The 24,967-nt window shown below is 45.5% G+C and overlaps 1 protein-coding gene across 2 annotated transcripts in view; it reads left to right on the top strand.

Annotated features, from left to right (window-relative positions):
- The window catches only part of LOC104145335 (uncharacterized protein KIAA1958-like), a 78,007-nt gene that overhangs the window by 1,810 nt on the left and 51,230 nt on the right, over window positions 1–24,967 (top strand). The window contains exon 2 of one of the 2 annotated variants that reach the window (XM_068927844.1): window positions 1,991–4,548. The exons of the other annotated variant lie outside the window; for it this stretch is intronic. The gene's annotated coding sequence lies outside the window, so the exon portion shown is untranslated. The remainder of the gene's footprint in view (window positions 1–1,990; window positions 4,549–24,967) is intronic. 2 annotated transcript variants of the gene reach the window in all.

The following is a 24,967-nucleotide window of genomic DNA, read 5'->3' as shown; positions in this document are numbered from 1 at the left end:
CAGGCTCACTGCTATCTCCATGCCCTCCCAAGCCTCTGTACGTTCTCCTGCGGAGCCCTGTACGAAGCTGTGGAGGAGTACTGACTTGGAGAAAAAGACACGACGGTTGGGCTGGAAGATGCAGTGGCTGATGGAGTGTTTGTGCATGCATGCAGTCACCTGCTAGTGCTGTGTAAACACCTCCGCATGAAACAGGCTCTCCTGTGGGCCACCCATGTGAGAAGACACCCTGCTCTTTTCTCACAAAACACAGTAACACACTTCCCTGGCAAAAGCCCACCCTGTTTTGTTATTCTTTGCACAGTTGTGAGGCCTTAGCAGTCACTCAGGGAAAGTGTGCTTTTTTCCAGTGCGAGTCTGGCCACTTCCGTGACCGTGATGAACGGCACAGCATTTGAGGAGCACTGGCACAGCTCAGCTGGTACACAATGAAGCCATCGGGTCACCTTGTGTTTTCTGCGAGGTCGCGGTGCCTTGTGCTCTGATTCAGCTTTAACTCATTGCTAGGCATGATTCAAGCACGGGCCGCTCTTTAAGCAGAGCGGAGGTGTTTCTGAACAGGCAGGTGGGGAGGGGAACGATTTCTTTTCTCATATTTGGCAGCTGGGACATCCTATTTCATGGCCTACTGGTTTAGCTAGTCTTTCCTTGTGCAACACTCACTTTCTGTGAGATTTGGGATGCTTTTGGATTTGTCCATTTTTTTCTCCAACTCCTTGTTGTATTGGTGTTAATAGGTTAGCATTTAATCTTGCAGGCTGCTGAGCAGTTTGGGAGAGAAGAGCCTGAGCTTCCGCCGAGCACAACGAGTGGTAGTTTTTCTAGTGCTCGGGCTTGGAGTGAGCAAATTTCTCCTTGTCACACAGCCTGATGAGGCGGATAACCTCCGTTTACCCGTCTGTACGACAACTATTTAAGTGACTCGCCTAAGGTTATACAATAAAGCCTATATTAAGTCTGGGACTAGGATGTGGTATTGCTTCCTTCCCAGCTCCCTGCACAAACAACCTGACCCCACTGTGCCTTTTTAGCACTGGTACCTTCTACTAAGAGATGCTGAGCATCTCTGACAGGATTGAGATCAGTGTTTATGTCAGCAGTCAGAGCTCTACCTCAGTCCATTTTACGCAGACTGAGGAATATGAGGAGAAATGACCAGCAGCTAATATTACCTCGCCCACAACAGCTCCTTCACTGTGCTGAAACACAGCCCTCTGACACGAAGAGCTGACCTGTTTCCCTCATGTGAAAGGCATCATCCTTCCGGGTGGCACCAGCACCAGCAGCTCTCCTTCCTGGGAAAAGGCTTGCTGCCAGGAGAAGCGTCGGTGCACACCAAGCACTGCCCTACAAGTGCAGTTACTAACATAAGCAGTGAGCTAAAAGGAGTTGATCTAAAATTGTAATTCCATGCTGAAGTGCTGGTGACATTATTAGGCTAGCTGAGCTCTTCAGAAGCGCATATGATATGAACCAGAAGCCTCTGATACAATTACAGCCCTGCGTACAACATCGTGATGATAATAGGGCAGAACAGCCAAGCAACCATGTCAGAGGTTTGAGAAACATTTTCAGACCCTCTTTTTAATTAACAAGTGCAGACACAGTGTTGGCCCAGGGTATTTCTAACAACCGAGAAGGGAAGCAGGAGTAGAAAGGGGGGCGGGGAGAAAAGAAGGTGGAGGGAAGGCAGGTTTTGGGGCTACTTTGCCCTGCTGCCACATTAAACAGAGGATTGCAAAAGAGAAGTATGCAAGAAGAAGTGAAAAGCAAAGGAAAAAAAAATGCAGAAGAGCCAGGAGAAGGGAAGAAGGGATCAGGAATAAGAACTAAGAAACTGTAGAAATAACACAAGTAGCGGCTTTTGACCTGTGACTTGTGGACCACTTCTGAGTGCTCTGCAAAGCTGACTGAGGAAAGCGAGTTTGCTTATGCAGTTCAGTGGTCTGCATAAATGACACTGCTAACAAAGTCTGCATCTCCACTGCAGAAAGAGAACTGCATCAAAAAATACTGAAGACCGTCAGTATAGAGCACCGCCTGCTAGCCCCTTTCCTTGCCTGAGTACACACGATGTGTCTGATTTTAAGGAGATAAACAAATATTCTGCATCTCCAGAGAAGGTTAAGAAGGCAGCTCTCCTCCTCTGGATTCATCATTGACATTGTGAAGTTACAACTACTCATTTGATGTTGACAGGATAGTTCAGCAGCCCTGGTTGGAAGCTGGCAGAGCCCGGGTCGGAGCCTTGCGCTCGAGCAGGGTGCCCAGGGCAGAGCTGCTGGGACAGCTCCTGCCAGCCTCTTCCAGCTCCCAGCAGGAGGCTGCGCAAACCTCAAAGCCCCCGGATGTCGCCAGTGCTCTTACTTCAGAGTCATGCATGGAGAAGTGAGAAGATAAGGGGACAAGGTGTCACTTGTCTGGCCACCATTGGTAGAGAGAGACTCTCACTTTATTCCTTCACATAATGATTTCTTATGTTTTGAATTCTCAAGATGAACCCTTAATTTTAAAGTATTAAAGACTTGTGCTGGATTGCGGCAACATGAAAATGACCTCTTACTGAAAATGACAACAGCAGAAGAGCTCAGACTCTGACGTGATTAATGATACTACCAAATTACTGCTGCTAAGTCATAGGCAAACCTGGAAATAAGATTGTTTTTGGCATTAACACATTTCCAGATTGCCTCTGTTACACTGTTGCATAAGCATCATTGCCATCCTAGCTAGTAGCATGTGTTAGCCCATTCAAGTTTTGCAAATGTTGGCATAAGGAAGATGAGGAAAGGAAACCTCTGGGGCATGGAGCAGCCGGCTTGGAAGGCTGATATTCCTCCAGCAGCAGCCAGGCCCGTCTCCTGCTGGAGTGATGCAACAAGGGGGGGGGTGGAAAAACCCAACACAGGGGATGAGCAGAGTTCGCCTTGGCAAGCATGTCGCTTATTGTGGGAGAAACCAACACCCAGAGATAAAGCTGCAAGCGCATGGTGAGCCCTCGCTTAATTAACGGCAAAAACAAAAACAGAAAACAAAAAGTAATATGAGCAATGTTGCAGCTGAGATCTCTAGTTGCAGACAAATCAGAAAATTAAAAGTTATAGTTTGAAAAACAACTACTTTGAGTGACTTGGCTGGCGTAAATGAACAAATTTTCATCAGAATCAGTATAATTACATTAGCTTATGTCAGCTGAGAATCTGTTCCTTCGCATTAGCAACACAGTCCTGGTTTTGCTTGTATGCATCTCTCAGCTTGTTTTTAAAGAAAAATAAGCCTAACCATCATAATGAATTCAGATAAAGAAGCAAGCATATTTGCATGCTTTCATGTATATGCCCATGGTTATTACCATAACCCCAGCATTTTTTTGCTCCCTTGTGTAAAACAAGACGGGGCTGGTGCCTCCCCTAGGCACCCCCGGGCAGCCTTTAGTTTCGTGGGTCATTCCAGTTATAATTCAACAAAGCTCCTCTGCACATGCTTAGCTTTAAGCGTTTGAGTAGATCAGGTGATTCGGGTGGCTTCTGCACTCCGGATCAAGCCTGTGCGTAACGAAATGTGTGACTTCATGACTTCGACCTTAGGACCTACTCGTGTATATGTCATTTAAGGGACCCGTGTCACTGACTGGGGTGACCCTAGGGCAGAGGTGCTCTGCTGAGTCCGAGTAACATCCCCGGAAACGTTTCGGCCGTGCCGTTTTGTTTGTGTGCTTGCACCCTGCTCCAGAGACCTGCAGCCCGGCGGGCAGCACCGCTGCTCTGCGGCGCTCGCCTGCGTCGTGCCCGCAGCAAGGCCTGAGCCGGAGTGGGGTGGGGAGGAGAGGGGGGTCCTCGGCCATCCCCAACCCAGGGTGGATCCTTCCCTGAGCGAAACCCAGTCGGCGGAGCCCCCCAGACGGGCTTTGCTCCCGCTGGGGGACAGTGGGAGGAGGTATCGGCGCGGGTCTCGCGCGAGGGCTGCTGCTTGCCCCTGATGCTGATGCTGCACCCTCCCCGAGCACCTCCATCTTTCGCCGGGGCGGCGTGAGGGGGGCCACGGCCCTGGGCTGCCGTGCCCCCCACGGCGCCCTGGGCTGCATTGGCGGCGGCGGCAGGGCAGGGGGAATATTGCACCTCTGGGGTTTTTATTTCAGCCCTCCCCAGCCCCCGGTGCCCAGCCAGGTGCTGACCGCGCCGGGGTGGGAGCAGAGCGGGGCCGGTGTGCAGGGGGATGGCGTGTGTGTGCGTGTGTGTTATTGCACACTTCCTGCGGTGTATTTATGACCAGGGCTTCGGTTTCCGGTAGCTGATAGGAGACCGGAGCGTGTCTCTCCCTCCTCGAGCATTTAATATCACCACGCAGGGGAGCAACACACACGCGCACAGGCGCACACGCAGCGGGGGGAGGAGGAGGAGGAAGAGGAGGAGGAGGGCGGGGGGGAGCAGAAGCAGCCCCCCCCCCCCCAAACAGCCCCTGAGCAATATCACACTAATCCCACCATCCAATACAGCGAATATTGCACCGCCTCCCCCGCCCCGCACTCCTATGGACAGACACCTGCAGGTACGTGACCCGCCGGGGTGCCGAGGGTGTGCGCGCCCGCCTGCCTGCGCGCCCCCGCGCCTGTCTGCCTGTGCCTGTGTGCACGCGTGTGCCTGTGTGCACGCGTGTGCGTGCGTGCATGCGGGTGTGTGTGCAGCTCTGCCCGCCGGCGGGAGGGCGGGTGATATGCAGCGTATCCCTCCCTTTGTGCGCAGCAAAGGGGCTCCCCGGGAAGCCCCCCGGCGTCGGACCGCAGCACCCCCTCGCCCGGCCCGTGGGCAGGGCGATGCCAGGGCTCGCCCCCCCCCCTCACCCCCCTCCCAGGGCGGCAGTGGGGCAGGGGGGTGCAGGGGCGGTGGTTTGGAGGAGGGGCATTGCCGGGGAGGGGGGGCAGCACGGCGCTGGGAGCGGGGTCCTCTGCCCAAAAGACCCTCGCCCGGGAGCGTTGCGGCGTGCCCCATTGGGGCCGGGGTGGGGGGGAACCTGGGGCACCCGCCGGGAGGTGCCCCAAAATGCATCCCGCTGGCAAAGTTGTCTTGTCACCCCGGCGGGTCCGGGGAGCCGGCGAGCGGCGAGAGGAGCGCGGAAAGATGGTGAAGCGCAAAGGGAGAGGACGCAGCGGGAGGACGGATGTTGCGGAGCCCTTCCGTAGTCTAATTTCTGCTGGCAAAAACAGAGCCCCTTCCCAGCCAGAGGAATAACTGCGACACATGTTAAAAATCACCTTTCATCTGCAGTGTTAATGGTTATAAATATCCCCTGAACCTAGCAGGCTGTTAAGTAGTGCTAGAGGCAAATTAGGGTTGTTTCCTTTCAAAGGAATGGAGATGATCCCCCCCCCCCCCCGAAACTAAAAAATACACCGGGTAAAAATAAAATCCCCTGTATATGACTGATTTTCATTATTTCATTTGTTAATCTGCGAAGTTTGCTGTTGCCTGCCTTTTCTACCATTTCCCCCACTAGCCTCCTTAGAAATATAATCTCTAGGAGCAGTGCTGCAGTGTTAAAATTGCAGTAGATGCTAAAGCTAAACTCCAAACTGCCAAGGATAATAATAATTTTTCTTTTTCTGCTGATTTGAAGAGAAATGGCACCAAGCCCCGCTGTGTGCTTGTTAGCAGCAGTGAGAATTTGCATAAATCAAATTATTACATCCCTTCGCTGTATTTTTGATGGCTACTTTTCAGGGCAGGGATTTGCTTTAATCTTTCTTAACTTCTTCGTTGCTTAAACAGGCTGTTCCCCAAAAAGTCATTTCAGGTCAGGAGTGACCAGTTCCTGTTTCCCCCAGGGCTGCTTTTGTCCCCCCCGCCCCCGTATAATGCAGAGTGCTGACCAGCAGGGCTGTATTCGCGTGGTGCTGCGGTGAACCCAGCCACCCCTGCCAGGGCCGTGCTGGGGCTGCGCGGGTGCCCCACCACCCATGTGCATCACTTCAGCCAGCTTCCCTACCGGCCGGCATTAGCAGGAGCCAAGTAAAATTGCCTTGGGGTCAAATCTGCCGCTTGTCTCAGGCTGATTTTTAAAATGTCATTTCGGGCATGGCTAACCTGTTTTTCCCCCGCTTTCAAAGCCACACGCAAGTCAATGTTAGCAGTCACACAGTTCACATACTCACCTGCTGTCCTGCGCTGAGCATGCCCTGCGACCTGGATAAGTAATCCCTCCACCCCCCTCTTTCCTCTCTGCCTGTGGCTTTTAGCAAAAATATATTTTTCAACATTGTGCTGCAGTTTATCAGCTCTTCAAAGTACTTTGAAAGGTAAACTAACAGACCAAGTTGGAAGTTTACATATTTTACACCCAAACAAGCAGTAGAGAGATAAGACTTTACAAAGAGATCCTGTATAAAGTAAATATTAACAGAAAGTGTTTGGTGGATAGTAGATTGTCTCGTGTGCCGTTTAAAGGTTGTGTGAGAGGGAGACGTGCGGTGTAGTTCCTCTTTCTCGTGTTGTCAGTAACTCAAGCTCTCATCATGGGTCTTCTTTGCATGCCATTAAAATAGGTAGGTTTCCACCAGGCAGCCTAAAACTTCTGGAAAACCTGTAAGAGCTTGAATATTTCTCTAGCTGCTGTTAGCAAGCCTTGTTGCTGTTGCTGTTGAAAGTAAATACATACCGATGCTGCTCTTTTCATCGCCCGCTGTGCGCTCCTGTACTGGTGCGCCTGTGCGCTGGCAGCCTCCAGCATGTCTGTGCTGCACCAGGAAGGGTCCTCTGACTGCATTTACTGAAAGTTTTGAACACACGGCATAATTATATTTCGTTCACACAGTCATAAAGGGCATCATCGTCAGTGAATCTGCAAAACGGTAGCAGTTTACTTTGTCTGCGGGTCACATCTGGCAACGTTCGCTGGCCTTTGTTAAGTGGACATTGAGTCCCACCGTCTTCGTTGAACTCAGCCTTTTAAGTGAACAGCGACTCATTTTGACTCCACAGAGGGCAGGGCAATCGTGACACGTTCAGTCTCCCGATGCCTCTTTACCCCCGCCATAGCTGTCAGTCCTAACGCAGAAGGAAGAGGCACGCTCTAAAGGCCAAAGCACGGGCCTGGGAGCCGGGAAGACGGTGATCCCAGTCTTGGCAGTCGTTTCCTCTGCGCCACTGCTTTTCCACATCTGCGCTACAGGAGTGATAAGCCTTCCTTATGCAGCTCACAGGGCTGGTGTGAAAATTAACTACTGTTTGTAAGGTACTTGACGGAAACATATATGGCAATTAGTCCGCTCTAGGATCATTGTGCATCTGGTAATTCAAGTGTAACTAGCTGAACATAAGGCTCTGCTTTCAAATGTTATTGCTCTGCTCCTTTTTGCAAAGTGAAAGATGGCGAGGCGAAGCTTAGTGACTTTAAAAGAGTGAAAAACTTCATCAGTTTTGTCTGGTTCCTTTTCTGAGAAAAGTATTTAAAAAGGAATTTTAGCTGAAGTGAAAGGTTTCCGTGATGGATTTGCGTAGTAGCTCAAAGGAACTTGGAAGTACTCAGAAAAGATCCATGGAGCAGAACTGCTTCGTCTTCAGTTACTTGACCTTGGCTCTGATTTGTTGATTTATGAACTTTATTTACTGGCAGGATCGGTAAATTCTCTTGCAAGACAGAAATTACAGTGTACCAGTGCTCTATTTCGTTTCCTAGGTAACACATACACTGCACAGATTCCATAATGAGACCCTTGGCTGGCTAGTGATGGTATAAATTTTTCTTGTTTGGTAATTCTGGGTCCTGAAATAAATAAAAGGTCTTGTTTATATGGCTGTTAAAACTCAAGCAGTCAAAATCAAACAGAAATAAAAAAAACCAGATGTCTTAAATACAGTGAGAATGTATTGTAATTTAGCCTGAGTAATATGTACACCGATCTGATATAAGCAGGTATCTTTGAGCGGTAACATTTTTTTTCTGAGAAGTGCTCAAGGAAAAGGATGCATCTCAGATCTTGGCTTTGTGCTGAGTTTTATATACCTCTGCTGTGGCTGATTATTACGTGTGCAAAAAAAAAAGTTATTTTACATCATTTGGGGGCTATTCTCATTTTCAATAGCATGTGCTTTCCACATTTTCTGACCTGCCAGCTTTTATCACAAGCATTTTATAGCTGGAGAATTCATATTCCCTTCATATTCCTCCTTTCCCTTGTCCTATTTATTGTTTAGCAACAGGCAGGATCTGCAGACTTTCTTTCACGTGACTAAGTTACATCACATGGACCGTGTTGCACCCCAGGCGTCTTAGGATTTTAGTACTGTGGGAAGCTACAGGAACAAAAGTTCCCCTGTAAGTACCAAATCACAGGATTAGATTCATGGTGTTCAAAGAGTGAGGGACATTGTGACTGCTACAAGTTTCTCCTTCCCACTGCAAGAGTTGAGAAGTTGTTATCCTCTAAAAGAAGTCTCAGTAGCTAAACTATTTTATATGCAAAGTTTATACTTAATACCTAAGACAACTGGAAGAGATAAAGGACGGGAGGAGAGGCCTCTCCCCTTTTTTGTCTAGCTTTGTTTATTTCCTTAATTTATCCACTCTTTTTGTACGGTTTACTGTATTATTTTCCTCTGCGGTGTTTGTTCAAGTCTCTTTGATCAATGTGGACTATCAGGCTAGAGCAAAACATCTTTTAAAAACAGTAACGTAAACCTAACAGTGGGCAAACAGGCAAAGGTACACGTTGCTTAGCTTTGGCAACTGGACTAGATGAGAAGTTGTTTCCTTTTTTCGAATGACAGGCGCTGCAGTTCAAAACTTTAGTTTTATGAATCCAAACAGCAACATTTTACCAAAAGAAATACTCACGAGAGGTGCCCATTACGTAATTATCTTCTACAGTAGTTTCATTCAAAGTCTGCGTAATGCCAGCAGCAATTGTATTTATTATTCTAATTTTTTGTGGTTTTCTTTTCATACATTAATTCTAGAGAGAAGAAAAATCATTGATGATTCGGTAGTTTAAGTTGAAATTCTTTACCTATATCTGCCCTGTCTCAGAAGCAGTCTTTAAATGACAGGTGAGGTACTTAATTTGAGTATTAATCAATCTTGTAGTAAAGATTAATGACCAGTGTGAAGAGCAGAGCAAAACTAGTTGAAACAGGTGGCAAATGAGAAAAACAATTGAAATAAATAGAAAGCTCCAGTGGAAAGCTCTGGAATGGCTAAGAGCCAAACACCGCAAAATGTTTAGGCTCTAAACCCTGGCTGTCTTCTTTAAACTTAGCAGCATTTTAATGCAGTGATTTCATCTGCCAGGAGGTGTGTTTGCCGATGAACAAGAAAGCTACAGTTTTTAAAAGGTCATATGGGGGTCTGTAGTTTTGGCTGGACATATCTACCCCACTACCAAAAAGAAAAATCAGAGTTCCCAGCATACCTCTGTCAAGCTAAGCTGCTTATTTTGTTGAGGTAAGCTTCTACATGATCACGGGCAGTGACTTACAAGCTATTTTGGGCCATCGCTTATTAAGAGTTTCCCAACATAACCGATGATAAAGTCATCAGATGAGGTAGTAGCAAAAAGATGGGCCTCCCTGAGACAGCACCTGACTTTGTGGGTGAGAAAGCTGTGGTTCTGCTGGATCTGTCTTGGGCCCAGTCCTGTTGAACGTTTCCAGTAACTATATGGCAACAGGAAGGAAGAATATGCTTATTATACCTGCATATAAGGCTGGAAGGAGTTACAAAGACATGGGTACGCAGAATCAAAACCCAAAGTTATCAAAACACATTAGAGATCTACTCTGACAAAGGTGGGGTGCAAGGTTAAAAAACAGGCTTCTGTTTTTATGTAGGATTAGACAAATGCTGAAATTGGGGTGGGTGGCAAATTTTCTGCAAAAAAATGTGAGGATTGCAGGAGATCCCAGACGGACTATGATGCAGCAAGGGTCTGCTGTTGCAGAAGGACAAGTGTCCTGTGAAGAGCAGCCTGGCATGCTGAGCGCTGGAGGGACCCGCTCCCCTTTGCCGAGTGCCGGTCAATGCTTGGCCAGAGTTACAGGTCCACAGGAAAGCAAGCAGGAAGAAAAGTGGCCTGAGGGGGAAATCTTGGTGGACTAGGGTTGCTTTGCTAAGGAGAGTGACCAATGTGACTTCACCCTCCAAATGCAGAAAAGCTCTGCAAAGAGGAAGGGAATAACTTTCCTCATGGCCATTACAGATAGGAGAGGAAACAATAACTTTCAATGGGAAAGAAGGAATAGGAAGAAAGGTTAGCATTAGACCTCAAAAAAAAAAAAAGCTCTCTAAGAAAAAGTCTAGCAAAGCACTTGGGTAACCACCTAGGGAACACGAGATGTCTGTCCTTGGAGTACCTCAAAACTAGGTTAAATGAGCAGCTGTCAGAAAGGACAGAGGAACTCTCTGATTCTGCTTTGGGTGGAGCCCAGTTTTTTTAGTGGTTTTTCTTTTGTGATTAAACCTCCTCATCTGTAGAAGTTTTTCTTTTAGAGTAAAAATGTAATGGATGTTTCCCAACAGGACTGAAGAAAAACAACTTGAAATTTATTTATTTTTAAAGGAGATAATAACTTTTCTCACCAAGAGAGTGGCAGAAAAGTAGTGTATCTGAAGTTCTAAGTGCCTGTAAACCACAACCAGATGTTCAACTTCATAACGTACAGTGGCCTGACCTGCTATGAGCTGCAGATGGACGCGTGGAGGGAAGCCAGTGGAAAGCAATAGAAAATGCTATGGAGGACAGAAGACACTCTTCTGATTTGGATATGTCTTCAGCTTTATCACGGTCGTGTTACTGATGCTTCCCTAGAAGTAGTCCTTGTGTAGAAAAGCACTTAAACAGTTTTAAACAGAGCTCCTCTGTTTTTAAAGCTCCTTTGTTGTTGAACAATATATTAATACCATACTTAAAGGATAACTAAACTATAATCATGTTCTGTAGTGCTGTTGGGCATAGGGAGTTTCCAGAATGACAGCCTAAATGAAGGAAATCTGTATTTATGGTATGCGCTCGGTGTTCCAGCATTTTCTTCATTTTTCTGTTTGTCTCATCTCCTTAATCCTACAATTGCATACCATAATTTGTATACTTCTGACATCTCTGCAGTCTAAGTACAGAGAACAGAGAATATATTTATGTTCCCTGCTAAGTCTTCTCTTGAAGTTGTATAGAAAACCCTCATTGCCCCGTGATAGTTTGCAAAATCTGTTGCAACACACCATAAGGAGCCAGCATATTTTAGCTGGTAACACTCCAAATGTCATCGCTTAGAATTTGCAAAATATTGCAGGATGGAACAAAATTAATGAACTGTTCTCAAAATGTAGAAAGTGACACTTTTTTCTTCTTCATCTGTGAGCCTGTGATCCTTGGTGTTTAGCCAGTTCTGTGTGGAAGACTCTCGATGTGTGGAGTCCACGTTCAATGGAGTCATTCTCCATCACGCAGATCATCTCCCTGCATCCGTCCATAGTTCTTACCAGGTCAAGCCACTGTAATCTTCTCATATTTTACAGTAACTTAAAGCTTTTTATAGACTCTTCTTTTTATTTGTTTGTTTAACTAAGAAAGTGAATATTTCCTGTCTACAATTTAGATTTCATACTGTCTGTCTTTAGCCTTGTTAGGGGGAAAAATCACATCTGGCATTTCACTTTTACTTAAAACATATTTTAACCTCCTTTTCTGTAATTATAAAATCAAGGATGCCTTTTCAGCAACTTAATTTTTACTCACAGACTCAGCGTTAAGCCCTTTATACCCAAAAGGCAAACATTTATTGAGCAAACAGTAAACTACAATTGAAATTGTTCTGAAATGTGCACTCCATAGTCTGTGCCAGCTGTATAAATCCTGGTAATTTTAGTAGACTTGAAGAGCGTAATTGAGTATCCTGTCTGAAGGAATACTTTACAGTTTGTTCTTTACACGATTCCATGTCATATCGTATTGTTACATGTTTCAGAAAGTTCGGCTTTTTACACCAACTGCAGAGAACGGCTTTTAACTTCCTGCACTGACATACAAGCCTAGATTGGAGTTGAAAAATCTCACTTACTTTTTGAGCTCTTGCAGTTCTAACCTTTTTGAGACAGCTCTGAGGTGTCCATGAAAAGAAGGGATTCTGTGCTGTAGAAGTGTTTTGTCTGTACCTTTCTTTGCACTTGCCCTGTAATCCCATCAAACTTTAGTAAACATGAAAATAAACAGTTAGGATTTCCAGCTTATCGCCCTGCTCTGTTGAATCCTCATTCCTTTGAAAACTGAAGTTGATTCACGTGCCAACCATTCAGGTTTCGCAGTTACATATCTGATTTCCAAAAATATAGATAACTATTGTGGAATCAAAACACAGTTAAAGAAACACGTCTTTATAGTGAACAAACATTAAATAGCCACCAGTGGGTTGATAATTTCCAGATCTTCTAGGTTTCAAGTCCTAGACAGTCATATACATATTTATCTGCTTACAAATTTAGCTTTAAAACTCATGCCCCCAAATCAAGGTGTGCTAAAAACTTCAGGCAAATAACTTGCATCTGAAGCCTCTCAGTTAATACTGTCCTTTGCATACAACTTTGCTTCCTAAGTGTTCTATAAATGGCATATTTTTACTGAAATCAATATTATGGTTCAAATAAACTACATAGGTATCCGCCCACTTTGTCTGACCTGATGCATGGTGTCAGCCTGAAAACTGAGCGTACTGCTGAGCATTTACTGAAAGGGCAGTGTGATTTGATTGAAATGCTGATAACTGATGAAAATTTTTTGGTTGGTGAGGACTGGGCGCAATATTTGGGCTTTACAACTTTGTCTTGATTGCTAGGGGGAGAATTTATTGGGGGGCTGTGAGTAAAGAAGGCCAGAAAGTTATGTACGCAACACATATATAATTCCACAATATGTTGATTTTTTCCTCTTATCTTACACTGCCCATATTTATGTACTTTTATCCTAAAAACCCTAAAGGCTCAACCCTGGAACGCTTTGGGCTTTCTGGCACGATCCAGCCAAATGCGAGTGAGTGATCCTTCCAGAAACAGAGGCATCAGTCAATTAATATTTGCAAATTTCGGTGGATAATTCAGTCAGCGCATTTTTTCCTGTTTTTTTCCCCAAATTATCTGTGAATATGTTTTCCCATCAGCTAGCTTTCCTGCCTGGTTAGACAATCTACTCAGAAGTATGGAGACTCTTGTCTCACAATGGAAGAGTATGGTGGGCCTTAGTAATGCATTCACAGGTCCAGAAAAAGCTATCTGGCACAGACAAGTATTAAAAAGTTAAATTTGGCTTTAGGGTTTCTTTTGGACTGCGAGTGAATACATTATACTGAGCACTGCAGATAAGTTCTGTTTTGGAAGCACTCCACATGATAGTGGAGCATTGCTGGATATAGCATCAGACAACTTATATGGAGGGTGGTTATTCACCAGGCCCTTTATTTGCAAGAAACATTCCACACTTCACTTGGGCTCTCTTAAATATGCTGCATCTGCTTTAATGTACTGCATATGCTGTATGCATTTGTACAGTCTTATAAAGATGGCTAAGATTTGCTTTGGTCTTACTGGGAGTCAAGGAGAATACGCCCTTGGAGCCATATAGCAAAGACATGCACTATTAGCCTTTGTAAATTTTGTTTTGCTTTTGTGTTGAAATTCAATACTTTGCTATTGGATAGTCAGCTCTGTAAATCTGAGCGACCTGTTTACAGTCGCATCTAAAACTGTCTTTCCTCTGCTGACCTCCTAGGCACTGATTAAACAGTTCTGCTGTGTTTGATTACCTCTTAGTTTACACACCATTTAGCTAGTGCAAAAGTATTTACACGGGATAACACTCTGGAGATTAAGATGGAGAAAGTAAATAGCTGGGGCCACTTTGGTAAGTTTTATGGCATAAAAAGGTGTGAATCAAGAACGTGTGTACGTCAAGTATTGCAAGGACTTGCCCTTTGGACCCGACAATTTGCTCTTCTTCCGGAGCAGAAGTCACTATTGCTGTGCCCATGAAAGGCAATGATTTCCCTCATGTCAGCAGTTCCCCTTGTGGCTGCCCAGGGCTGCGAGCTTCATGCCAGTTGTGAGGAACATGCTTATTAAGAAGAGCTGGGCAAATTGCTCTGTGTTTTACTTCATTAGTATTAATGCGATACTACTATAATAGTGCAGTTAAAAAGCTGAAAGTCTGAATGCAAACATTTAGACATCAGCTGTTCTGTGTCTCTCTTTGGCTTGCCTCCGCCTGTGAATTTTACCGCTTGTCTACACTGTGTGGTGTGGAAAGCAAGGTTTTCTTGTTCCCGCTGGTGTAACGAGAGGTAGAGCTATAACAGTATCGGTCCTTTTGATCAAATGACTTTTTTTCCACTACTGATGCCCACTGGGCAGTGATCTTCATTGACATGTTCTATGGGAGTTGCCGTTCTTTTTTGTGCATGTCCCTGCTCCTCCTCCAGGCCATTACTCAGGAGAGACTTTACCACACCTCTGAGAGAGATGAGGGAGCGTCTGTACGTGATTGTTAGGGCTGCTGTGTGAGAAAGGGAACGAGGAGCCTTTGCTCAAGTGCCCTGTTTTGCCCCAGCCCTCACAGGAGTCGTCGTCGAGTTTTGGGACTTGGCTGGCAAGTTAGTAGTGGGGCTTGAGGACGTACCTGGTTCCCTCAGTGGTGCTACAGAAATTTTCCTGTAAAGTTAATGCAGTCGTTGGTAGCCTTGGGGAAGGAAAACGACGGGGAAGTCTTAGCTGTGCAAGGGGACTGGCACTTTCGTGCGGACGGACCTGCAGATTTTGTGTGGATTTTCTATTAGCCCCGGGCTCAGGGTGGGGAGGGAAGGCCGCTGTGAGGTTAGAGAGAGATCTCCGAGGAGAAGCACTGTGAGAATACCTGTCCGGGCTGAAATTAAATGGCCTCTGTTGCCATACTAGGCCTTGTGATACAAGCTATTATCTTGTGATGCTCTTCTTACCAGGTCTGTCCTGCACAGCGCGTGGTTTCAGGGTGCAGTGAGAGTTTCCTGCGTACTTGCCCGAAGCCGATGTCCTGGGGAACTGTGCTTTTGGGGACCGGGTTCGGCCTGGGTCTGCAGTGCTGTTTGATGTAAAAGCCTCCTCCCTGCTCCCTGACAACGAGGAGAGCTGGACCCAGGCCCTCCTGACTAATGCCTGTGCGTCCTCCGCTAGGCAAGGTCCTTCTCAGAGGGTGGGAAGGTCCAGTGTTCCCACCGCAAACCATTTTCATGTGAATTAAAACCTTCTCTCTGTGGTATGAGGTATCTTGTTAAAGCTTTATTGAAGGTCAAATAAATTGAGTCATACAGGTCACTCTCATTTACTTGATTCATATTTTCTCTGCATTAATTGACTATTTTGAGGAACTCACATAGCCATCAGGAGCTGGCAGCTTTCCCACCTGAGTACTGGGCAAGCGTGATCCTATAAGGTTACATTTGTTCAAGTGTTGTGCTATTTTACCCTTAATTATTCTCTGCAGAACAGTGCAAGATGCTTTCTCAAAAATAATAGAAGTGTATCACTTTCCCCGTATTTATAATTACGCTGTAAGGACTTCAGAAGGATGTCGAAGTAAAATTTCTGCTAATATGACATCCTATCTGAGAAATACTGTCATGTTTTTGTTGAGGTTTTTTTGTTGGTTTCAGGGGACTGACAAAAGAAAACAGTATTACCGTTTTTCACATGGTTTGACCCGTTAGATTGTTTAGTAGAAAGCATTTGAGTAGGCGGCAAATTGAGTTGATTTTACATTTTCAAGACACTTAAGATAGAAAACAGAAAAGGCAGCACTAGATAAACATGCTGCGTACATAATAATATTACTGCCAAGGAAATTTAATTCAGTCCTCAGTGATGGGTTTGGGCAGATGCACTGCATTCAGCTAGAGATAAGGTAATGCATGCCATGCAGTCTCAAGTAACTAGGGACAGAATGAAATTGATATTTCGCATTAGTTGTGTATTATTTATTGTATCTGATATAAGTGTACGGCAGACACCTGATACTACCGCCATCTGCCTGGTATCAGATACTATGTCTGCATGTGGCAAGGGCAAGGTGGTGCTGTTTGAATTTCTGCACAATGGTTGCCACTGACCTGCTGGACTCAGAACAACTTTTACTTTGTAAACGACTGCCTAGGTAGTACGTTTCTGGGTGATCTTTTTTTCTTCGCTAATACTGTAGCTCTGTCATTGAAAATAGAGACTTGCACTAGTAGTTGGCAGGATATATGTGATGGTCCCGGTATTTTATCCCAGACAATGAAAAGCAGCAATTATGCCCAGCTCTGCTGCACCAGAAGAGTATTCCTACGCACAGACAGTAGGGAACTGCAAGAAGACAGTTTTGGGATACTTCAGTGTCAGACTGTACTGTGAAGGGGAAGAAAGCTTTAAATTTTGAAAGAATGCTTTGCCAGGATGATCCAAAGAGGGAGTTATCAGTAAAATTCTTAGACAGGGAAGGAGAGAGAGAAGAAAATAGTGCATAAAGCAGCAGGGAAGTCTCCGACTGTGTGTGTAGGAAAGTAGCTGATGGTGGAGGCTCTTGTGCACTAGGTAACCTTGTGGTTACATGATGCTGCACTCCGTCTGTGAGGTGAGAGTCTCAGGCTCCAGAGAGTTTACCTCAAAAGCCACATAACTCAGGACTGCTTCTTAAAGAAAGAGCTTACTGTGCTTCGGTATAAATCTCTCAAGGGAAAAACAGCTTTTAAATCAGATTCTCTAAGCAGGAGATTACAATTACTGTAAAAAAAACAAACAAAAAAAAACGCAGAGAGCAGTGGTCTACCTTGATTCCTAACCAGTCTCCATCCAGCTGTGACTAAGGGCTGAGTGGCCTGCCCTCAGCACGTTACCCTTTGTGACCCAGAAATGTGACTCCTGTTTTATTTTACAGAAGGAGAAACTGAGTCAGAGAGACCTGGGCTAAAGAGGACTTTGTTGCTTAGCTCATTTCATCCAGTGCGAAATCATAGACAGTGGCACCCCTCAGTGGTTTGAAGATGAGAAACTCCCTCAGAGAGATTAGCTCAGGTTCCCTAGTGCTGACGCAAGCGGGCTAATTGTTAAAGTCATCTCCTTTCTACCTGTTCAGTGAGAGGGCCAGAAGATGAACGAAGGAAATCCAAGAATTGGACTAAAGCTGTACAGTCCCACTCAATATATTGGAAAGGTTTTTATCTGAACATCTTCCCCAGGGCTGAATGCAAAGACAAACCCTGTCCTTCATAGGCTTTTTTCCTAGTCATATGACAGATTTTTCAGCTTGCCCGTGCAGTGACAGGTTTATAATTCAAGGAAAACAGTCTGCTCACCCCATAATGACCAGAGTTGTTACCAAAGGACAAAGCCATAATGAACCAGTCCCTGAGAAGTGGGGACTGCAGGTCTGGCAATCTAACAGACCAGAGAGGCACGAAACAGAATTACGTGTGGCTCTTCCACCTGCATCACTGAGAGCAACTAGATCATTCATCATCTCTGAAGTCATGTGAAATTGACTTCTTCTGAGGGGGAATTATTCTCCCGGGGTGTCTGAGAGGCTTGCTCAGTTACAGATTCAGGCAAAAATAATGAGAAATGTGTTCCAGTGAACACATGGCTCTGTTGAAGAGCATGGTGTGCTGCAGCCCCAATGAAATCTGTGCTTCTCTGTATGGAGAGAAAAAGCATTAAAGAAAAAAGGTGTAAGAGTGGTTTGCGATCTTTAGGAGAAACCGAGCCACCTCTGTTGTCTTCCAAGCAGTGCTGCAGGTTGAGTCCTGTTGGGTTCATGCTCTTGAACTAGGTCACAGAGGAGACAAGTACAATAAAAAGAACAAAGGAGGGAAACCATAAATGATCAGTTACAAAGCAAGCTGCGTCTGGAGAATATCATGAGCTGTCCTAGCAGTTTAGAGATAGTCTGCTCTTGCCTATTCCTTTCTTGGCTCTCATGTTGGCAAGGGCTAGGAGCAGGGTAGAAGTGAGACACCCTCACCCATGGAAAGAGTGAAGAAGACAGGCTTTTGTGGTGAGAGCAGTGAGGCGTATTCCTCAATGTCTTTCTGGGGATGATACCTTAGTGATGTCTTGAGAAGAAAGGGACTATAGCAAGGTGACTAAAGCCGGGTCGGTGGAAGAGCTATCCAGCACTTTAAGACTAAAGAGCTATGCTGCTCTTTAGTGCCGTGTGTGGCACACGTGAACCTCCTGTGCTCCGTTGTACCTGCAGCATGCAGGCTGCCAGGCACAGCTGTGCAAAGGAATATACCTACTTTTTGCTGTCAGAAAAGAAAAGATTTTTTTTTTCTCTTCCTCATGGGATGCATTTGCTTATTACACTAGGGGAACACACATTAACCTGGGCAGACAGACAAATTGACCGTGAATACCCTGGGGCAAGGCACAATGTTTGTTCTAACGTAATTGTATTTTATTCTGGTTTGTTTTGTGTTCATAAAGGTCTCTGCAGTGCATGCTGGGGGTTGAGTGGGCTGGGAGTGGGAAGATGCAGACTGATGGAGAGAGCAGATTTTCAGCAACTTTTGCTGCTGTACATGAAACCCGTGGCTTGTCCAGTTGCCAGCTTTTTCCTCACAGTTAGCAGAAAAGGTTGGCTAGAAACTACCATAAAGGGTAATCTTTGATTTTCTGTGGTAAGGTTAGTTTGAGAAATTCCACAGGTACTGTAAATTTAATCTTAAAGATGTTTGTGCATGCACCGCTCCCCAAGAGTGCTCGCCATGGCTCCGCTCTGCTGCGTGAGGTGGAAAGTGCATGCGGCTCCAGCTTTTGTGCCCCAACCGAAATTCTCCCCTGGTTTTGAGGCTGTGCAGGCAACGGTGTTGGTGACGTACATCTTGCTTATATTCACCTCAGTGAGCGCAGAGTTTAGTGCGGCAGGAAAGGGGAGGTGCAAGGGAAATCATGTGTGCTCACGGCACCATCGCTCAGGATCTGGCGTATGTCTTTGGCTGGATGGAAACTTCCTTGGCTGCAACATGCGCACTTGCAGCACCTGCGATCAAGGTGCAGGGGCTGGATGTGAGGATAGTGCAAGGGTGCCCCACTCTCTAGGACTTCATGAGCAACCATGCACCAGCAGAAGCGGTGACAGTAAAGGTGGAGCCTCGCTGCCTCTCTTGCCACTCTCCCCGCTGAGGCACCCAGAGTGGGCTCAGCCGTGTGGCTCTGCTCCTCCTTAGGGGTGGGCGACGGCTGTTCCCTGCGTGCCCCCTTGCCGACTAATACTTCTGGGACTTTTTTTCCCTTCAGAAAAGGTGGGGACAGACTTGTGGCTGAAGCCATGAGCCTGAGCTCGTGTGGGTATGAAGCCCACATCTTAGCTTCCACTAGCTGGTACGTATTGGCATAGGCATCTTGTTTATTTCTCCACGTCTTTATGCTTAATTATAGGATCACTAGCGTTTTGGGGGGAGTAGGATGCTCTGAAGAAGAATTTGGGAAGTTATGGGTTTGTGTGAGCCTTGCTGAAGGTGGCAGTGAGTATTTGAGTTAGACAGTATGGTAAAGACTGAATTTCTTAGCAGTCCTTATTAAAATTAGTCTTTAACTTTCTGCAGAAGCACCAGTTAGAACAGGGGCACGTGGCAGTTTTACTCTGTTTCACTGAACAGTTTACTCCAGAGAAAACATCACCACTTGTGTTCTTCATGGATGTTTGCTTCAAGCGTTTCAATTTTTTGTTTTGGTGGCTTTTGCCTGACATTCCTTGCACCAGTCAGTCTTTTCCTAATGTTAGCTGCTGCTGTCACAGACATTGTGCATTAAAAAAATATTCCATAGGTGGCAGAGCAGGAGTGAGCTGGTTGTTATTATAACATGAAACTTATAACTACATATGTGGAACAACAACAAAACAGGAAGTCCCAAAAGATACTGCTGCAGCTGAGCCCAAGAGGGGAAGTTGCACAACCGAACTGTGGCTGTGGTTCAGCTTTGCTCCAAGTTCTTGTGATAAACACCCGTCCTCCTTTTGTCCAGCCACCCAGATGAGGAGGTCTGTTTTACCTGCCTAGCAGAGGTTTGTCAACGCAGCACTCACCTTTGAAGAACCGTGAAGCTGGGCACCCGCATCTCCTTCCAGCAGCTGCCAGGCTTTCCTTAATAACATTAGGATTGAATTAGGGCCAAGCCATTTCTTTTGAAGCTGTAGAAGTACATCTCTCTAATCTGGCCCTGGGGTGCGGTTGACCTAGTCTCCGTGCCAGCAGGCCAAGCTGCCAGCTGAGCAGTGGCATGGTGACTGAACGGCTTTGCTGGAGTGCCCTGGCTTGTGCAGGACTCCTTGCTAGATGATGGGGTGCTCTGGTGCACCCATCTCCTTCTCTGCCCTTGGGGAATATCCTTGCCACCGCCCTGAAAGGTCTCTGTGCACAGGAAGGCAATGGGAGATAGGGCTTCTTGTGCGTTTCTTGTGTCTTCAGAAGGCTGGCTCAAGTGTCAAGTTTAGTTGCTGGCACAGAACCAGTGCTACCTGCCAGAAAATGTATTTGTTCCAGATACTGCTCTTTTTTTGCCCTTCTTACTCCACCCATTGAATTGGACTGCAAACGTGAACAAACAGAAGCCTTACCTTTGTATAACTTTTTTTTCATGGCTAGTTACCAAACATAGTGCTCTTACTTATGAAATGTTTAACTTGCACAGCTGTGCTGCAGAGAAAGAAATTTTTTGACAGTGCTTTCCCTATCTATCATCTTTTAAAAGTGTGTGGCCAAGAGTTTTTAATTTCTTGCTTTTTTGTCTTTGGCAGATTTATTCTCGTGCTGCACAGCTGTTCTAAACATAAGCCTTTTAAAATGCTCTACATGGCTTTATTTTTGTTCATATCTGTTTTAGAAGTATTTTGAGGTTCATTTGTTCCAGTCTGTCAGATATTAAGCAGGTTAAATTTCCCCTGACGTCCATAAGTATTTTGCTTGCTTTAGTGACTGCAGGATTAGACTCCAGTGTAGTACAAAGGTGATCTAGTTTTGCATTGAAACCTTATTTTAGCAAAGCTGGCTGCACCTCTGAAGGCCAAACAGAAGATGACCATACCTTAGGTTTCAAACTGGTCTAAGGGCAGTAATGAAAGCAGAGTCTGCAGAGGGAACAGAGCCATTACTTTCTATCTCCTGCTAGCCTTTATAAAGTGTCAAGCTGAGGGCAGGAAGTCTGCTAATTCTCCTCGAGTGGCGTGTGGCCTGACTGAGGGTTTCTTGCAGTCCTGTGACTCCTACAGAGATATTGCCATCCACATGGATCTGTTATTTTCTGCGGGAATGAAAGTTGTTGCCAGTCTGTGTCAGCCCTTGCTGGGCCAGCTTCCCCGGCCCTTGAGGAGGACGCACAAAGGAGGTGGTCCTTCTTGCAACAGGAATGCTGGTGCTAACCGTGCAGGAGCGTGTACTATAGACACTGGGAAGGAGGGACAGCTGATGTCGAGAGTGCGTAAATGTTCCCAGTTTACTCTGTAGGGAGACCCACAGGTGCCCCCAGGAAACTTTCATACCCCTCTCAGCCAGTGAAGTGGAGTTTGGCCTAGGTAAACATGATTTGAGATGCCTAAACTTTTCAATGTCCTCTGCATTTTATAAAGCTTGTGGGTGCATTTTTTCAGTGCAGTTGTTTTCACGGACATTGACTGCTACTGATAATTTGGTTACAAACAGACATAATTACGGAAGCAATAGCATTCTTGTCACATCACAAGTATCATTTCAGTGCTTATGTTTTCATTCTAGTAAAATGGTTTAGTCTGAAAGAGTGATTTCACAGAACTTGACTTGTCTAAATTGCTGGCCGCGTAAGCCACATAAGCCATAACATATATTTGTGTCCTGCAAGGCATCCTGCCAGCTCATCTTGTTGGATGTGGCAGCATTGCTCTTTCTCTAGCTACAGCAATGTCTGCGTACACAAATTCTTTCCAACCTTTTGCTGACCCGGGACAGAGGTACGTTGTGCCTCGCTTGGACAGAAAGTAAAGTCTGTCTTTCCATTTGGCACACTAGTGAAGTCCCTGTGAAGGGGGCTGCTTTATCAGGGGCTGGTTTGCACCATTGTTGTTGACTTTGTACATGTAAGGGGACTCCTGCTGAAGGTGCCAGCTCTCTGATCCTTGAAACTCAGTAGATGTATGCTATTGAAACCTTAGACTGAACTGGCAGGATCAGCAGGACTCGGACACTAAACAAATCGGGAACATTGGCACCTGCTCTGTGATTTCAGTGATAACACTGAAACCGAACTCCCACTCTCGTCTTCTGTACCGGGACGCACCTTTCACTTGCAGGTGGGAGTGGGGAAGGGAGGACAGGGACTACCCTTCAAATCCAGTGGATCTTGTTTTCTTCCGGCTTGCACGTGAGGGAGTGGCTGTTCAGATATGTAAAGGTGAAGTGCTGGCAGTGCAAAATGGTGTTGAAAATCAGCATAAAGATTAGTTCTGGCGCAAGGCAGGGAGGAACTGCTATGAAGCCAGAATTTGTGAAAATCTCCCCTGGCGAGAGTGAGAAGTGCTGCCTTCCCACCACGCGATTCTCCAGCTTCTTTTTGGGTTGCTCCAGCATTGCATACAGATCCTGCAACTCGGAGCAGAGTGAAAGGGGGTCTTGCTTTGGCAAAGTCAGGATAAGCACTATCCAGGCAGGTGTGCTAATAGCCTCAACTCTGAGTTTGGTGCCAGCAATTTGCACTGCTCCTCCTGCTAATACTCTTATGGTAAAGGTTTGCAGTCAGAAGAAAGCCAGCCAACCAACCAAAAACTCATCCTGAGCAGTGATTGACTGTCCCTGGGGGATGTGAGCATTGCCAGTCGTTGGCACCTAGAAGTGGAGCTCGGTAATTTACCTGCCCTTTGTTCTCACTGCTAGTCACAGGTGTCTAGGCCCCCATAACATCAGGTTCATGTCCAGCTGCAGCCCCTGACCTGTTGATCCACTTCTCTCCAGCCTTCATCTTCCCAGAATCTGTATGTACAATTTGCAGGTGCAGCTGCCCAGCACGTTGTCCAAATTTGTTAGCACATGGTTGTGTCTGTGCACCACTGCCTGTCACCTTCTGGACCCTCTTACAACTGGCAAGTGCAATTTAAGCAATTTAATTTAAGTGCATTTTGATGTTTTTTGCCATACAGGTTTTGCTAGAAACTTTGTTTACAGAGAAAGCACAGTTGGAAGTGAGCTAATCATGAGTATGTCCTGGTAGTCTCCTGGGAGCTGCTCTGAGCCAGCCAAGCTCAAGCCAGCTCCAGCCCCAGAGCCAAGCAGTGGTGGTGAGCGGCACAGCGTGCAGTCGCCTGCAGGGCCCAGGTGACCAGGATCGCACAGCCGTGGTCTGCAGGCATGGGTCTGGGCAGACCTTGCCTGCATCAGCCTGCCTAGTGGCATGGACAAACCCTCTGCTCTTGAGAAGTATGCACAGACGTGCTATTCTCGTGACGTTTGCAGGCATCTAAAAAATGGCGAAAGGCATTAATATAAGAGTTCACAGTGAACATTTTTTGTTTTGCACTGAGTGTATTAGCAAATAATCACCAGCTCTGACTGGAGCAACTCTTTCTGAGAGCTGAGGAGATGAAGCCAAAGAAATACTTTCAGAAAAACCTCAGCAGAAATTCAAGAAAGCCATTCGTAAGTTAGGTTTACAGGAGACATGTCCAGGTGTTTGCTGAGTTTTATGAGAAGTTATGTCTGTGGTGTGCGAGAACTGACTGGCTGCAAATGCAAATACACCAGTGACACAGTTGGATATATGGGTATGCAATTTGTGCATATCCTTCCTCAAAAAGCCTGTACAAATTAGTAATTATGTGTACTTGAAAGCCTGTCTTACCTGGACTGTAGTCTTTTATTCTTGACATATTCTCCAATGTTGCTAATTAATTGCTAATAGGTTATTCATGTCTTTGGAAAGTTAGAAGAAATTAGATATCAATATGGAATGACTGCAGTAAATGACAGTTCAGCTCGTATTTGTGGGATAAAGATTTCTTTTTTTATGATGTAATGACTATATATTTTGTACTAACTCTACTCAAAGCCTGGAAAAAATGCAGCCCCACGAAATAATTAGTTGGAAGCACAATGAAGTGGATTTAATAAAAAAATCTTTCTTTGAAATCTACCACTTTTAAAGAAATATTTTGGTTTATAGTCTGTCTTTTAATTGGCAAGAGAAGAGAAAGTCTGGAATACCACAGATGGAAAAATTTCTAATTTGAAGTTTTTATTCTGTTATCTTTGGAGAAAATAGAAAGTTTATTTGCATGCATTTGTTGAAGGAAGTTAGTGGTATGTATCTGAAGCAATAGTGTCCTATTTGGATACCGGTGATTGCGGCCTCTCTAATTTTTGATGGGCAGAAGGAGAATGTATTTTGAAATAAATTACTATCCCTCTTGCAGTGACATTTATTTAGCTGTTTTTGTTAGCATGCATTTTGTCTAGAGACAGTTCTCACTGATGTTAATCATGAAATCAACCAATATGAACAGAAATGGGTAGATGTGGAAGGGATTTCCTCTTGTATTTGGTGCAATAGATCCAGTACAAATGAATCATAGCAAGAGAAGACTTCAATGAAAAATTGCAACGCTAGACATATGTATTCGTGCTTTTTCTCGTGCATTCTCCCTCCATTTGCACGGGAGCAGTGGATGTATTCTTATTTTTGTTCGTTCTGCCAAATATTCAGTGTCTTAGGTAGCATGTTGTTCTGAACTGCAGTTGTCCAAAAGTTACTTTCGCTTTTTTAAATCTCCAGGAGGAAATAAACAAGGGCTCTTGCGACTCTTGAGAGTCTTCCATGCTGGAGACCTTATTCCAATGTCTTCCTTTGCGTGCCAGCCACCAGTGCGTCTATATGCAAAACATAACTATTCTGGGCATTCTGTCTGTTTCTTGATCATGCACTATCCCTAAATCTCCGTTCTGTACATGCCAAATCTTGCACTGAT

Source organism: Struthio camelus, chromosome Z, assembly GCF_040807025.1.
Source record: "Struthio camelus isolate bStrCam1 chromosome Z, bStrCam1.hap1, whole genome shotgun sequence".
In the NCBI taxonomy this organism is placed as follows: Eukaryota; Metazoa; Chordata; class Aves; order Struthioniformes; family Struthionidae; genus Struthio; species Struthio camelus.
Note: the sequence above shows the minus strand (reverse complement) of the source record. Positions and strands in the feature narration are given on the sequence as shown.